This window comes from Cupressus sempervirens, chromosome 8, assembly GCF_028749045.1.
Source record: "Cupressus sempervirens isolate cs-2001-9-10 chromosome 8, ASM2874904v1, whole genome shotgun sequence".
NCBI lineage: Eukaryota > Viridiplantae > Streptophyta > Pinopsida > Cupressales > Cupressaceae > Cupressus > Cupressus sempervirens.
Genome location: NC_143125.1, coordinates 532171072 through 532186193, shown reverse-complemented (window position 1 = coordinate 532186193; position 15122 = coordinate 532171072). Strand labels below are relative to the sequence as shown.

General features: G+C 33.2%; 1 pseudogene; it reads left to right on the top strand.

The window, feature by feature from the left end:
* The window catches only part of LOC149543537 (beta-galactosidase 1-like), a 156679-nt pseudogene extending 143951 nt beyond the window's left edge, over positions 1-12728 (top strand).
* The last annotated feature ends 2394 nt before the right edge of the window (positions 12729-15122 follow it).

Sequence of the window (15122 nt, the reverse complement as noted above, 5' to 3'; positions counted from 1 at the left end):
AAAGAGGGACCATACTTATGACCTTTTTGAGTTGCAACTACAAAAACTATCAGAAAACTTGGAGGCCATAGGGAAAGCAAAGATTGCATCATGCAAATTTGGTTCTTTACTAGTTTGCATATTCTTCTATGTGTAGAACACATTCCCCACATTTGGAATGGTTTCTTTGAAGACCAATAGGTCTATTGTAGTGCATATTTTAGAATTTATTAAGCATCTAGGTGATAATTCTGATTCAGTAATGAAAAGTTATTTTGAGGATTTTAAGAAATCCATGAAATGGAGGTTAAGGATCCCTATATCCTTAGTGGAGAAACACTATGATGATATTTTTTTCTTTGTAGATGCCAACCACACATATGTGTAAGTGGATATACCTAAGGTTAGATGGCTTAAGCCCTTGCCATATGAGATACGTGTAGATGAGGCCTCTACAACAATTAAAACCTTATTGGAAGAAGAAATTGATAAGAGTGCCACCTCATTTGGGAAATATGAGGAAGCTAAATCAAAGATAACTATTGACTTGAAAATAGCTACAATTCTTAGGAGGAAGAACAAACTTGTTAAAAAGATGAAGGAGAGATTTAGAAAAGGGTGAGAAGAAGAAGAAAAAGAAGAAGGTGATGATGAAGAAGAGGAAGAACAAGGCCAAGCCCACTTGCATTAACTCAAGGTCAATGAGAGGATCTAGAAGAAGATATAGAAGGTGTTAAGGGAGAAGAAGTTGAGGAAGCACCAAAAGAAACTATAGCCAAGAAGAGGAAAGCCAAGTAACAAACAATGGAGAAACAAGAGAATCCTATGAAGAAGCCACAATAGAAGCCTGTAGTACCTATTACTAGGTCTAGCACAAGGGTAGCCATTGTTCAAGCAAAAGAAGTTGCTAAGCCTAAAAGCACGAGGAAATTTAACACAACAGAGCCAAGTGAGCCTATTAAGAAAACATATAAGAGATTAAAGAAGAAGTCGGAGCCTAAACCAAATTTAGATGAGGAGAAATAAGAGTTAGATGACATGAGTTAATTTAAAGTGGTAAACCACAATCCTTCCTCTGAGTTTGACAATTTGTGTGATAATATCAAATCAAATGAAGATTTATATAGTTTCACACACATTGTCTTTGATAAGCTAGGCAAAGTTGAACAAAATACTATTGAGAAAGCCATATATGTCATGATGGCTATAGTCAAATTGACTCCTCTAGAAATTGCCAACTCACTACTCAAAAGTCTATATGATCGAGTTGAGTAGAAATGGCAATACAACTTGCAAATTGAAAGACAAATTTGGGAATCAACTCTAGCCTAAGTTATGCTAGAATTGGACAAAAGGAAGATTGCTAAGGCTATGGAAAAAAATAAGTCTAATTTTTCCCCAAATATAGAGCTTTCCATATCCTGACTAAGAATATTGAAGATTTGGTTAACAAAAGCACATCAATTTGGAAATCAATATATGGATCATCCACTCTAGCAATCAAAGAAAAAGGTGAGAAACAAGTGAAAAACCCTAAGAAAATTGAACAAGAGGTAGCAAAGACACTACTACATTTAACCTCATTTTCGACCAAAAATTTTGACCAGTAACTAAATAAATTTAAGTTGGTCAAAATGTTAAGCAAAAAATTTCATTTATTTTACATGTAAGGCCCATGTTGGTCAAAATTTTTACCAACACAGGCCTTATACATTAAACCAAATGAACTTACTCATTCATGCACGCGATTTTTCTATGGAACTTAATCTCTTAGAATATTTAGAAGTAGAGAATTGCCTGATCAAAGTAGATTTTGAGCTGCGTCATTTACTTTTGGACTGAGTAACCTCAAGGAGGTGCGTCTACAAAAAAAAAATGTGCGTAGGATTTCTATTTGTGAAGACCGTTACCCCTGTCTTTGAGAGTCTCCATCTCAATGAAAATGATCATTTAATGGAGATCAAAGCACTGCCATCAAGATTCAAGTTAATAGGATTGGGGCAATGCGATATACTGAAAAAGATAAGGGTTTCTATCTTTTATAAACTAGCAGCTACTAATAACTTGAGAGTGATTATTGGAAGCTTTTTATAGCTTCATAACTTCTTTTTTTAACTTATTAGTATATCCTGTTGTAGATGAATATATGCAAAATGAAATAAGCTTTTTTTTTGGTCTACCATTGATAGATTAATTATACAGTTTATGGTCTGGTGCACAATTTGACTTAGTTGTGGGAGAATATCTTGATATGTTTAAGGTTGTGTGGGGTTTGTTAACTTGGACTACATTTTTTTGTGTGGAATAAGCTTGAAGCACATTTTTTAGATATCTATTCATGGGCCAGTCTCTAATGTACCTTATTACACATGGGTTACATTCAAAGGTACTCAGTGTTTGCTGGAGCAAAAACTCTCCTCATGTCCATGGTGTTATAGGGTTGAACCTTTGTTGGGTTATACTATCCCTGCTACTGTTAGGCCACAGATCCTTGCACTAAAAACCTTTTCAGTTGCTGTTTCTCACAATTATTGTCACTATTCTTCAAATTTTATTTGAATTTTATCCATACTCATATGATGGATAGAAACAATATTTTTTTCATTTCATAAAATTGGCCTTGCTTTATCAACAGGCACTATTTAGCTTATGTGATGTCTTTTTTCTCTGAACGTCATAGATAATAAGTGTGCATTAATAATTCTTAAAGTTTATAAATTTTCATAGCAACTAAAATAATTTCAAAGAAGATTTCAGTTATTTCAGATGGTAGGAAAGAGTTTTCCACACACGTGAATTAAGTAACATAGATTGCTTTTGGGATTCAACTGTGTGTATTTTTACATCTCCCATTCTCTAGTAATTTGAGCAGGCATTGAAATTTATCTAATATTTTAAAATGGAAAATGGGTGCAGGACAAATTGGAAGTTGCATATACTGATATGGCTCAACTTCAGTCTTTCTCTATGTTTTCTTCAACCAAAATGCCTTTCTCAAGCCCTGTAAAAGCTGGTGGCAGGCACACTCAAGATTTGAAATTTTTGCATTTCAATGCTTCTACAGGTAAGGCAATTGCTGCAACTTTTATGCATGGTCTTATCACTCTCAAGTTTCCCTAAAAAATATAGGAGGTTGTTTTGAAATGGTCATCTTGAATAATCTTTTCTCTGATTAACTTAAATTTAACATCCTTGAAAATATTTGTTTTTACGAATAGTTTCAAATATAAAATTCTTGAAACATCAATCTTTTTCCTGGTAAACTTTAAATATAATAGCCTTGAAAACAAGATATTGAGTTCCACAAGTACATAAAAAGATAAGTAGTTGACTTATTTTCAAATACATTTTTGTGAAAAAACTAAAAGAATTTTTCTTTGACATGCTATTATCATGCTCATATTTTCTCATATCATAGATTGGCTAGAAAACCTTAAGTATTTCCAAATTAAATACCATTAAATTTTGTTTGGTAGATATACCATATTGTTCACTGCCTCTTATCTTTATAGCATGGCTCTATTGTGCATAATGTACTAGGCAATTTTCATAATATTTTTGTTTCTCTTCTCAATCACCTGATTTTGTTGAGAGGTGTATTGGATTGAATTGTTCAAATGTCTACCTCTCTTAGAATTCTTGGAAGTGTATTGAAGTGAACTCACTGTTGTTATTAAACTTTAGGGTCTTGATCTATCTATGGTTCTGATCATTAACTAGTGAATTGAACTTGACAAAACCATCAAACCTGATTACTAGTGATTTATTGAAAATCTCACATATATCTTAGTTATTGAGAACTAAAGCCTCCATTTCATGACATGCTATGTTGGTAGGAAATGAGTTTTCAATGTAATTATTGACTAATTACTTGCACAAATATCTTGCATCTCTTAGATATATGGTAATCCAACTAGTTAGCTTAGCTTGGCTAAATAGTTAAGATTGAAATGTTCATAATTATTATGCCACAAAATGCTTTTGTTGCCCCACAAGATTAATATAGTCCACATAGCACCTTGTCCAATGCTTAAGAAAATTATTGTGTCCCACATGATGTCGATAATAGTTGGAGGTCCCTGGGGAGCTAAAGTCTCACACCTTCTAGGGAAAGCACTAATTGTTGCATGGGTGGTGACATGTGGCTCCTATGAACTAAAGGAATGAATCTAGTGATTGATAAGTAGTAGATAATTTCCACAGTAAGTCAAATTGTGATATGAATATCAAGATTTAACTATGTGATTTTTGAGTCAAACTTGATGACCCATGTTTCATGAGTAGTGATTCAATATGAATCCATCTCTCATGAGAATAAATGGAACACTTAGAACTCATTGGATCTAGGTGATGCTCACAAGGGTGAAGCACTAGGACTTCTTGGGAGGTCACCCATCCCAATACTACTCCAGCCTGAGCGTACTTAACTACAGAGTTTCCTCCATAGTTAAACCCAAAGCTTGCAACCCCATTTGCAAAACCTTCACCAAGTGTTGTACCTTATGAACCATTCATTAGAAAGCCCCTTAAGCTCATCAATTGATAAGTCTAGCGATGCAATTCTGGATGTTATAGTTTCACAGTTACATACACATGCATGATTTTTTCATACTTGTGAATAAACTTATTAATAAAATACTTCATATATTCATGATTTGAAAAATTCACACAATTTCATTACACAATGAAAATCCAAATTACTATGTATTTAATATATAATATTTATATTTCTCTTCGTATTGAAATAACATAAAATGACCAAAGACTGGTTATCCTAGGTTCTGCCTGGGTGCTTCCTAGGCACCCAAAGCTCTTGGTAGGTTTGACTCACTTTTTGGGTCGAACCAGCCTAGAACCAGTCTTAGGCTCACACCCGCAACAAAACTTGGGAATTTTCCAAAGAAACTAATAACTTAGATAATGACATAGGCACTTCAAATTTTTTATTTAGAAATTGAATAAAAAATCAAAAGTTTTTTTGAACTTGTCCTTATAATGTGTAACTCTTGGACTCAACCCTTTGCAACCAATAAGAATTGAGCTTTTTAAAGGTGAGAATTTAGTGCTTTGCCAATAGATCCAAGAATCCACAAGCTTAAAATGCTAGTAGCAAACTATAGATAAATATAGCATCTATATGTTCTTTATCTACTATTTTATAGATGTGTGAAGGTTGGATCTCTTAGGTTTTATTTTCAGTAACGTAACCCTTAATAAACACCATTGAAATTTGTAATTTTTAAAAATATGTCTGAGTTATATGTAGATAGATGTTAAAGATACTTAGTTGCTGATTTTTTTCCTATAATTCTAAAGTGCTTTTATATGCATAAGATTTCATGCAATGGATTAAACCTTATTTAAAGCTGCAAGAAATAATTCCTTATTTGATATTTTATTGCATTTTGGGAAAGAAAACACTATATATGTAAATGATAGTTGAATATCCAATATAAATATAATTAATGGATTTGCCAGCATCTGCACCTATAGTTGAAAATATCGTCCATTATTTATTAGATGTTAGATTCTTTATTATTATCACATGGGAGAGAGTGTCCCTCTTGGAAAATGGAAAGATTAGATTTATCCAGCAAGTGGGGATATTTAATTGAATGATCATGAATAGGATTTATGAAATATGCATTACATGGTGAATGTACTTCATCATGCAATTAAAGTATTTGAATATAAGGGTATGGTTTGGGTGATATGAGTTGTCTGAAATTTTTGATTAGTTTCCTATTTCTCTACTATATTTTACATTTGCAAGTTTCAGCAGGTGGTAGAACATCTTTGCTCATGTTGTTTTCCAATCAAAACCAAATCTTCTCAAATGTGAGTGCTTTGGGTAAATTAACAGGTTTATTATGTCTAAATTGAGATTGACACATGTCATATTAAGGAGCAATGTATCTTGTATTCGTTAATGTTTAATGGAAAGTTGTTTTCATTTAACTTGATATCTAGTTGGGAGAATCAAGCAAATTAGCAGGAGAAATTATTACACTCAATGCAAAGTCTTCAAGCAAAGTCTCCCAAAATGCAGGTGAAGAATAAACAAATATCTAGAGCATTTCAACTTCTAATTTAAAACTTTGGTTGTATTTACATGAAAAATAGTTTGATTATCTATTCAAAAAGTATTCAATATTGAATTGCATTTGAAGCCCTCTTCTATGTCTTCCTAGGCACATAAATTGTGTGTATCATTATTTTTCTTGTAGTATGTAATATGAAATACACACACAGTGATATAAAAATGCAAGATATCAAGAGGCTTCATTGCAGGAGGCTTCTTGGCATATTGTAGAGGTTATGCATTTTTTTTAAGAAACAGCTCATTGTATTAGATTTGCAAGGCATGGTACACATTTTCAATCTTGTGGCAATAGGCATGTTGGTGGATTGATTCCTATCCTTCTAGCTGATAACTTTGTTACTAGTCCTGGGCTACTCGTGCTTTCATTCAGTCAAATGCCCCCCCAATCTTCTAAAGGGTTGGCCCCTACCCCTATGTCCTACTATTGTGTTGGGTCTTCTTTCAAATTACTGTTAAAGGGTGTTGGTGGCTATGGATTTGGGTAAACAAAGTTAATAGGCACTGGATATGGAGATGAAGCTACAGGTTGCAGCATCTCTCTCTAGTTTCTCTATCAACAGATGAACAAATAGAATCCAGCCACTTAAAACTAAGTTGTGTTTGACTTTAATTTTAGTGTACATGTTATGATGGTATTTTTCATGTTAGGAAAGTGATGTGTAAATTAATGTTAGTCCTGAGTGTTTCCTTTTCATAAAATAATTTGAAGCCACATATATATGTGCACTCTCAGCACATATATCAGAAACCATTCATTCCGCCTGCTATATAATGTAAGAATTGATAGAGGGCTTTCCATTTGCAAGCATCTTTTCCATCGAACTGAATGCATGCAATATTTCTCATCGTAGTGTTTACAAAGAGCTCCTATTTACATCAAATTTCAATGTCCATAGCATGCAAATCATTTCTCATAGTCCTATTAAGTAAAATCTAGATTCTCTCCAATGAATGTCATGGGTTTTTCTTAAAATTACTCAGTTGTATAGGGTTGCATTTAGATTCACAGTATCTTGCAGGTTCCAAAGCTAAGTTATTTTTGACTCTGTATTGCTTTATTGCTTTTGCAATAATATTTTGAGGGGAGATTTGATCTGGTAAAGTTCGTGAAGATAGTGCAACAGGAGGATTATATGTCAGCCTTCAAATTGGTCCTTATGTCTGTGCCGAATGGAATTTTGGGTATAATTTTTTGTAACTGATCTATATTACATGCAAGATTATCTTCTTTCAAACACCCAACATGGTTTATTAAATGTGGATATTAATTCTATCGATCAATTTGTAGGGGCTTTCTAGTTTGGTTAAAGTTTGTCCCTAGCATCAGCTTCAGGATGGATAACGTGTCATTCAAGGTGCTTCTCTATGAAATGATGAAACTTTTAAGACTTATAAATACCTTGTATCTTTACAGGATTTTATTGCATAATATTTGATCTTGTTTCTCATATTGAATAAGTGATGAGTACTGTAGATGCAATGCAAAGTTTTACATCAAAGGTTGTGGACTTAATGAAGAGTGAAGGGCTCTTTGAGTCTCAAGTTGGACCTATTATTATGTCCCAGGTGTGTGTGTTTCTTACAACGTTACCATGAATCTATGTTAAGGTAATTTTTTCTATCTTAAGGTCATTGATCTTACAAAAGATCAGTGAAACAAGAAGAGTTTTAAGTGTACATCTGTATGGAATCAATGAATATCCTAACCTGCTAATTCATCCTCTTCACAAGTAGAAAATGAATACAAACTTGATGAAGCAATGTTTGGGCCTACTGGGGCATCATACATGAACTAGGCTACACAAATGGCTGTGAGATTGGGTACAGGTGTACCCTGGGTTATGTGCAAATAGGATGATGTGCCAAATCCTGTGGTGAGTTCTATTTCATATGACCCATTTCTATTTTGAGGCTTGGAGACTCTAATGCCTCTATCAATTGTGATGGTTAGTTTGGAATTATCTTGTGTCCTTGCAATTACACTAAATCCATTTCATCAATTTAGTTTCCTAACATTTAAGTTTTTGTATTTTAATGTAATGTACACTTATCCAAAAAATTGAAGAAGTGGTAAATAATGTAATGTAAGCTTTTGGGTTTTTGAGGTGTCTACATGTTATTTTATGTTCCTATAATAATTCTTGTTGATAATATAAGTATTCAATGCTTCAACCCTTTTGTTGAATATTGTTGATAGATTAACACTTGCAACGGTTTCTACTGTGACAACTTTGAACCTAACAAACCCTACAAACGATCAATGTGGACTAAGGCATGGAGTGGCTAGTATAGATCATTCCCTCTTCTCAATGCTGTTGAATTTTGAAAATTGCTTATATAGTGCTATTTGCAATAATTAGGTAATCGATCTTCTTGATGGCCTGCAGATTTTAGCTTTTTAAGAAATGATAGTAAAGTGTTTTCTTTTTTAATTTTAACCAGTGGGTACACTGAATGCCATTAACATTATAATTATAAGTTCACTGTCTACTTCTTTTGTAGGTTTACAAAATTTGGGGGTACTACTTCTGATAGACCTGTTGAAGATCTGGCCTTTGCAGTTGCTTGCTTTATTCAGAAAGGAGGATCATTTGTGAACTATTATATGGTAGAGCTCACCTTGAAGCAAATGGGTTATCCTAGCACATGCCATTCTTATATGGCCTCATTTTTTATATTAATTCAGTTTCTCTTCTTTGTAGTATCATGGTGGAACAAATTTTGGCCGTACTACAGGAGGGCCTTTCATTACAACTAGTTATGACTATGATGCACCTATTGATGAATATGGTATGTTTTGTCGGGCATGAGATAAGACTTGTGTTGATATTCTTCTTTGTTAACAGTGTCAAACTAGAATAGATCATTTTTTCTGAATTACATAAAATTCTTAAAGAGCAATACATTTGTCTATCTTTATAAAAGATGAGGTTTATATCCCGCTTTAAGTTCCTTGCTACCTTAGGGTAAAATAAAATCAGTTGGATCTTCAGTATTTTTAAACATGTAAATTGTTTTGAGCTTGGTATTTTTATTCTATCTCAAAAATACTATAAAGTCTTCAGGAATTAGAACATGAACTATTTTTCTTTTCCTTTCTTTGTAGGGCTTCTTAGGAAACCAAAGTGGGGACATCTTATAGAATTACACAAGGCTATAAAGCTTTGTGAGGCTGCTTTAGTTAGTGGTGATCCTCAAGTTAACTCTCTTGGCACTTATCAGCAAGTAAGTTGAGCATGTTGACTGGTTTGCTACTTTATAGACTATTTTTACATTAAACTTTAAAGTCTCATTTGAAAAAGGCGAAAATTTTTTTTAGAAGTTGATAATGCTATTATAAACACAATGAGCTGACAACATTGTCTTTTCAGTCGTATGTGTATTCTGCAAGGTGTGGAAGTTGTGTTGCTTTCCTTGCAAATTTTGATGTAAACTCTGTTGCAGTAGTCTTTTTTAACAATCAGCACTATTACATCCTTGCTTGGTCTGTTAGCATTCTCCCTAACTACAGAAACTTAGTGTGAAAAAATATTTATTAAAATATTCTCTCTTCTAGAGAGCATTATATTTCTTCTATACATGGATAGAATGTATTTGAATTACTTCAGTTGCACATGAGTTGTAGAATTTATGGCACTAATAAATTCACATGCTCTATGAAAATTTGTTGTCCAAACAACTCAAATGAAAATGACACCCGTTAAGGGATTTTCTTGGGAATCATTCTAGGAATATGTTACCTCCAATGTGGATAGCTCTCTCACTGCAATAGGTTTGTTGGAGCAAATAAACACTACAAGAGATAATACCGACTACTTGTGGTACACTATGAGGTGAGATATACCTTTTCCACATCTTTTTTTAATTCTGTAGTTTTCTAAATGGTTACCGAGGTGAATATTTTATCAAACATTCTTACTAATTAGAATGATTGTTTTCTGTTGGTTTCGGTTTTCACATTATTGAGATTTGTAACTGTATCTTAGAAAGGTTAGAAAATTAATTATGTTCTAATCCATAGATCACAAGATAACTTTAGTTGATCTCTTGCATGCTTATGCTTTTTGCGGAATAACTTTATTTAGTGTCTTGCATTTGTATCTTTTCCATTTTTGGAAATATTTTTCTTGTTGTTCCTTGATTCTCATTTACGCTTCACATTTGACTTATTTTACGGTATCCATATTGATTGTATCTGAGCTCTAAATGCTCTTCTATTTTAACAATTTAAGTTTTTGACTCCATTAAATATTAACATATTACTCTTGATAACAGAGGAATATTTAAGGAAATCATGAACAATTATTTTCCTTTTTCTTCCACGTAGATCTATTATTTAATACTTCCTCTAGATTCTAAATGTTTAATGTTGAATTGTGGATAGGAAGACTACTTGATGAATAGTCATATGGTTAGTTTGTAACTTTTTTTGTTGAACACGAATCTAGTTTGTTAAACAAGAATCTTAAATCAATTCAAACCTAAGAGTTTTCTTTTGCTGGGCACAAATTGATAGTTTCACATATTAATACATTTGTTGTATCATGTATGGTATAGTGTTGAAGTTGGTGAGGATGAGCCTTTTATAAAGAATGGTGGTCTTTCAGTTCTTTCTATAGATTCAGTACGTGATGCATTGCATGTTTTCATCAATGGAGAATTTACAGGTATAAGATCATCCAACATCCTTGAATTCAGAGTGTGTTTTCTAATTTAGTGCCGTTGACTTAGACAGTCAGATTGGACTAATAATTGCTAGTTTGGTCTATGTTTTTGTTTTTGGTTTTTGGATGTTGAGACATAGAAATTGAGAATTGGGAGGACTTTTCATGTTGGATTTATGCTTTTGACAGGCTCTTAACTTGGAAGCAAGGAAAACCCTAAAGTGAGATATCCATCCGGTGTGAAGCTTAGGGTTGGAACAAACATAATTACACTCTTGAGTATGATAGTTGGTTTACAAGTTTGTTTCAAACTACATATGTGCAGTTGCTTCTATAATTTTTTCTTATTTGGCAGATGTAGAAGTGAAAATAGTAGGTGTAGTGATGCCAATATCTTGTTTTATGTCTAATTTCATGTATAAGAATTTAATCACTAGTTGTTTATGTCAAATGAAATCAGATATAATATTACTGGTTGTCACTATAATAGTATAATGCTTTTCCACATTAGATACTAATTCTTGATTTATCTGTTTATGTTACAGAATATTGGACCCCATTTTGAATCTTGGAATATAGGGATTCTTGGTCCACTTACCCTTAGTGGCTTTAAGGAGGGAACACGAGACTTGTCGAGACAAAAGTGGTCTTACTAGGTATGAACCATGTTAATGCAAATTTTTTATTTTGTTTTCTTAAATAGGATACTATAATTTGGAGTAGAAAAGAATAGTTTATATACATTTAAATTTTTAATTATTGATTAAATTATTTAGATATGATACATTTTTTTGAGAGCACAAATGGATAAGTAATAAAACACGGTTGAAGTCATCAATTTTGGATCAAATATGTCATTTTGTGTCTTCCTGCTAAGCTGGTGATATTTGTACTTTGCTTAATATATCACAATTTGAACTAAAATTGATTATTTTTCTTTCCAAACATCCCAACAGCACCATATTTTTTCTATATATGTCTTCGCAAATTATAATAACATGATGACTCTACACATTTTACCTGTGACAAGTGGACCTAGGTATCTTTTAATTTTTTTCTCTTCAAATTCTAGAACAACTTAACTTTCTTCCTTAATATTCAAGAATATGAGCATTACTTTTTGACATAAAGGATGTTTTTTGGGGTTCAAATGCAAAAGGGTGAATGGTATTGAATGGATTACAAATGTGAGGTACAGATTTCTAGGAGAAATACTTGTTTGGAATCTTGTGATTTATTATGATTGATAACACAGCTCCAGCTCATTTTGTAATATTTTTCTATGTATATGCATATCTAATTTTTTGTGGATGCAGGTTGGTTTGAAAGGTAAATCAATGGATCTCCATACAATAGATGGTCATTCCTCTATTGAATGGATGAAAGGAGTAGTTGTCCCTTAGAGACAGCCACTAACATGGTACAAGGTATGCTCCTAATGTTAAATGTTAAATCTACGATTGTGTCAACAACCACAGGAACCATGAAAAGGTTTGCATAGTTATAATTTGTGTACTTTGTTTAACATTTTTCATTAAAATTTAAAGTATTACTGTACAGGCAACATTTGATGCACCAGCTGGTGAAGATCCAGTAGGATTGGATTTGAGCACAATGGGTAAAGGCCAAGCATGGGTAAATGGTCAAAATATTGGACGGTACTAGCCTTCTTATCATGTCAATGGTGTCTACTCAGATGGATGCAACTATCAAGGAACTTTTTGTCCAAAGAAATGTGCTGAAAATTATGGCCAGCTATCTCAATGCTGGTGAGATTTCTTATATTTTTTGTGTTCAACTTTCTCCTTGATGCTAGTTTATGGATGATACTGCAACTTTTGTGGTAAAATTTGAATTTAAGAGCTTTAAAATAAAATAAAAGCTACTAAGAGGAATATGTAGTTGATAGACAATAATTTTTATTTTTCAGGTATCATATTCCTCGATCCTGGCTACAACCAACTGGAAACCTATTGGCTTAGTGTATTTTGAATTTGATTGCTTGGATTTGGAATAAATTGGTAGCAAATATTCTTTTTGTTAAGGGAAGTGTTAGGTATATTATAGTAATTTATTCTTTCCAAGGCATTTGATCCTTTTGTGACTACCTCTGAAACAAGTCAAGCTATCAAGTAGCACCTCTTAAACTTTGTGAGATCGATCTTGACTGTCGTGGCATTTGCATATTCTACATTCGGGTAAATCATAAATCATTGTCAATTGTCTTATCATTTTTCTATTGTACAACTAGGTAAGATATTGAACCATATGATTGCATAATGCATGTAGATTATATTAAATGATCAAATATTCCATATAATTCCATGCAGCATGATTCAGCAGGGACAAAAATCTACCACTGAGCACCAGAATAGCCTAGAAATGAGAAATGTATGCTATCATCATTTGTTTTATTATTCTATAGAACAATTCTTATGGTTTAAGTTTTTCAGCATCAATTTGTAATTTTAGTTGAAGATCTCTATATATCTTTTCTTGCTAGACAGGGTTGCTTAGTTTTTATGTAAATGTCTTTGCTTTTGCAGCTTGGACTTGAATTCACCACCAATGCTGAAATGTCCCGAATGAGATTTTGCAAAGAGAGATGATTTCTACTACAACCCCATTTTATCCCATGAATGATATGATTATCATGGTTCATCTTAACAACTGTGGTTCATTTTATCCCAGTCACTAATTTGGGTTTTTCTCTAATATATCCCAAACAACTAGGGAAACTATAACCTAATTAAGATACCCTTTTGGGATCTATACATCCTCCCTAAGTTTCAATATCAACTCTTTTGGATCATACCCAAGATCCAATACCACTAGTGACACCAAACAACGCCTACTTCTCTCCCATTTTCAAAGTAACTCATAGCTCCACTTATCCTCTTGTCCCCAAACATTGAAAGAGTCTTTCTAGGGCTCATAAAACAAGATATTTTGAAATCTCCAAGGTTCTATTAGCCATCCAATTCATTTTTTGCCAAACCCTTGGTTCTAGGGTCACTAAACTAGGGCCTGTTCAATGAGACCTCTAACAACATCACCAAAACAAAAGGACTGCACCAACACTTCATAAATGTCCTCCCCATACATATTCCTTCACCAAATATCATTATCCTTGAAGGAAAGCCCATTCATGTTGACTAGTGCTCACACAGGCTCTTTCACAATCAGTAAATAAACACTCAACACTGCTTCTCCACCAAGATTCTCTATTCTCCTATAGAAAAATAATAATATACAAGTATGTACAACATTGTGGAAATCTTCCACCAATCACATAGATCACAGAGGGTGTAAGAGTTGCCACATTGTAGAAAACTTCAAATCTAAACCCGACTGTGCTTTGCCAATCACTGTCTTACAAACACAGCCCGATCATTTGAAACTAAAAACTATGAAATAAGGAAGAAAATGCATGAAAAGAATAAGACACAACTTCCTTAAGATTCCTACATCATGATCAATCGAGAGCCAAACTCAACTATCATTTCAGAGGTATTGGTTATGACTATACTGGAACAGTGGCTAGTTAATTGAGAAAAAACTTGTTTTTATTGCTTCCAGAGTCTATTACATGTCTTATTATTCCAAACACCAACTCTCCATTTCCTTTAAAACTTTACCACCTTCCACTAAATAGCCAAACAAGGCCAATACCCACTGTTGTCTAACCGTAATAGTAACACTCAGTTATAAACTAAAATTTGTTGTCTAAGTTGACACAAAGTGTCAACTTTGACAACTTACAATCATATATGCCTTTAATACATTTCACTAACCTTTTCAAAGGTTTAATAACTTCACTAACCCTTCCAAAGACACCTAAACCCCTTACAAGCCTTACTAGACCTAAATTGCCAACATGGCAAAGTACAACTTTTGAGCACTTTTACTGCTTTTACAATATTTAATGGATTTTAGAGACCATATTACATTGGTCCAATACCATATAGGTCTTTAAATCCCATAACTAGGCTAGGATCCATAAAATGACCCGTAATAACCTCCTAGGTGCATTTTAATCTTTCAATACCATTTACCTCTATTACATTGCCTTTATAGTTTTAGGCTTCATTACATCAAAACATAAAATACAAAGATGGATCATAGATTTGATTACATTTAACTCTTAATCTTTCAAGATCACTTTGATCTTCATGAGTCTAAATGACTCTCCTCTCATGCTCTTGCTAGGGTGCCCTGCACCATGCATGGTGGTTGTTGGAGTCCATTGAGAACATATGCCAAGACTCTCTTCTTCCTCCAAACAGCCCCTGGACATGCCCAGGTGACCATGCATCAAAATGAGATCTCCTTCATCTTTACTAAAATCAATCTCTTATGGTATCCACTTTGAGTGG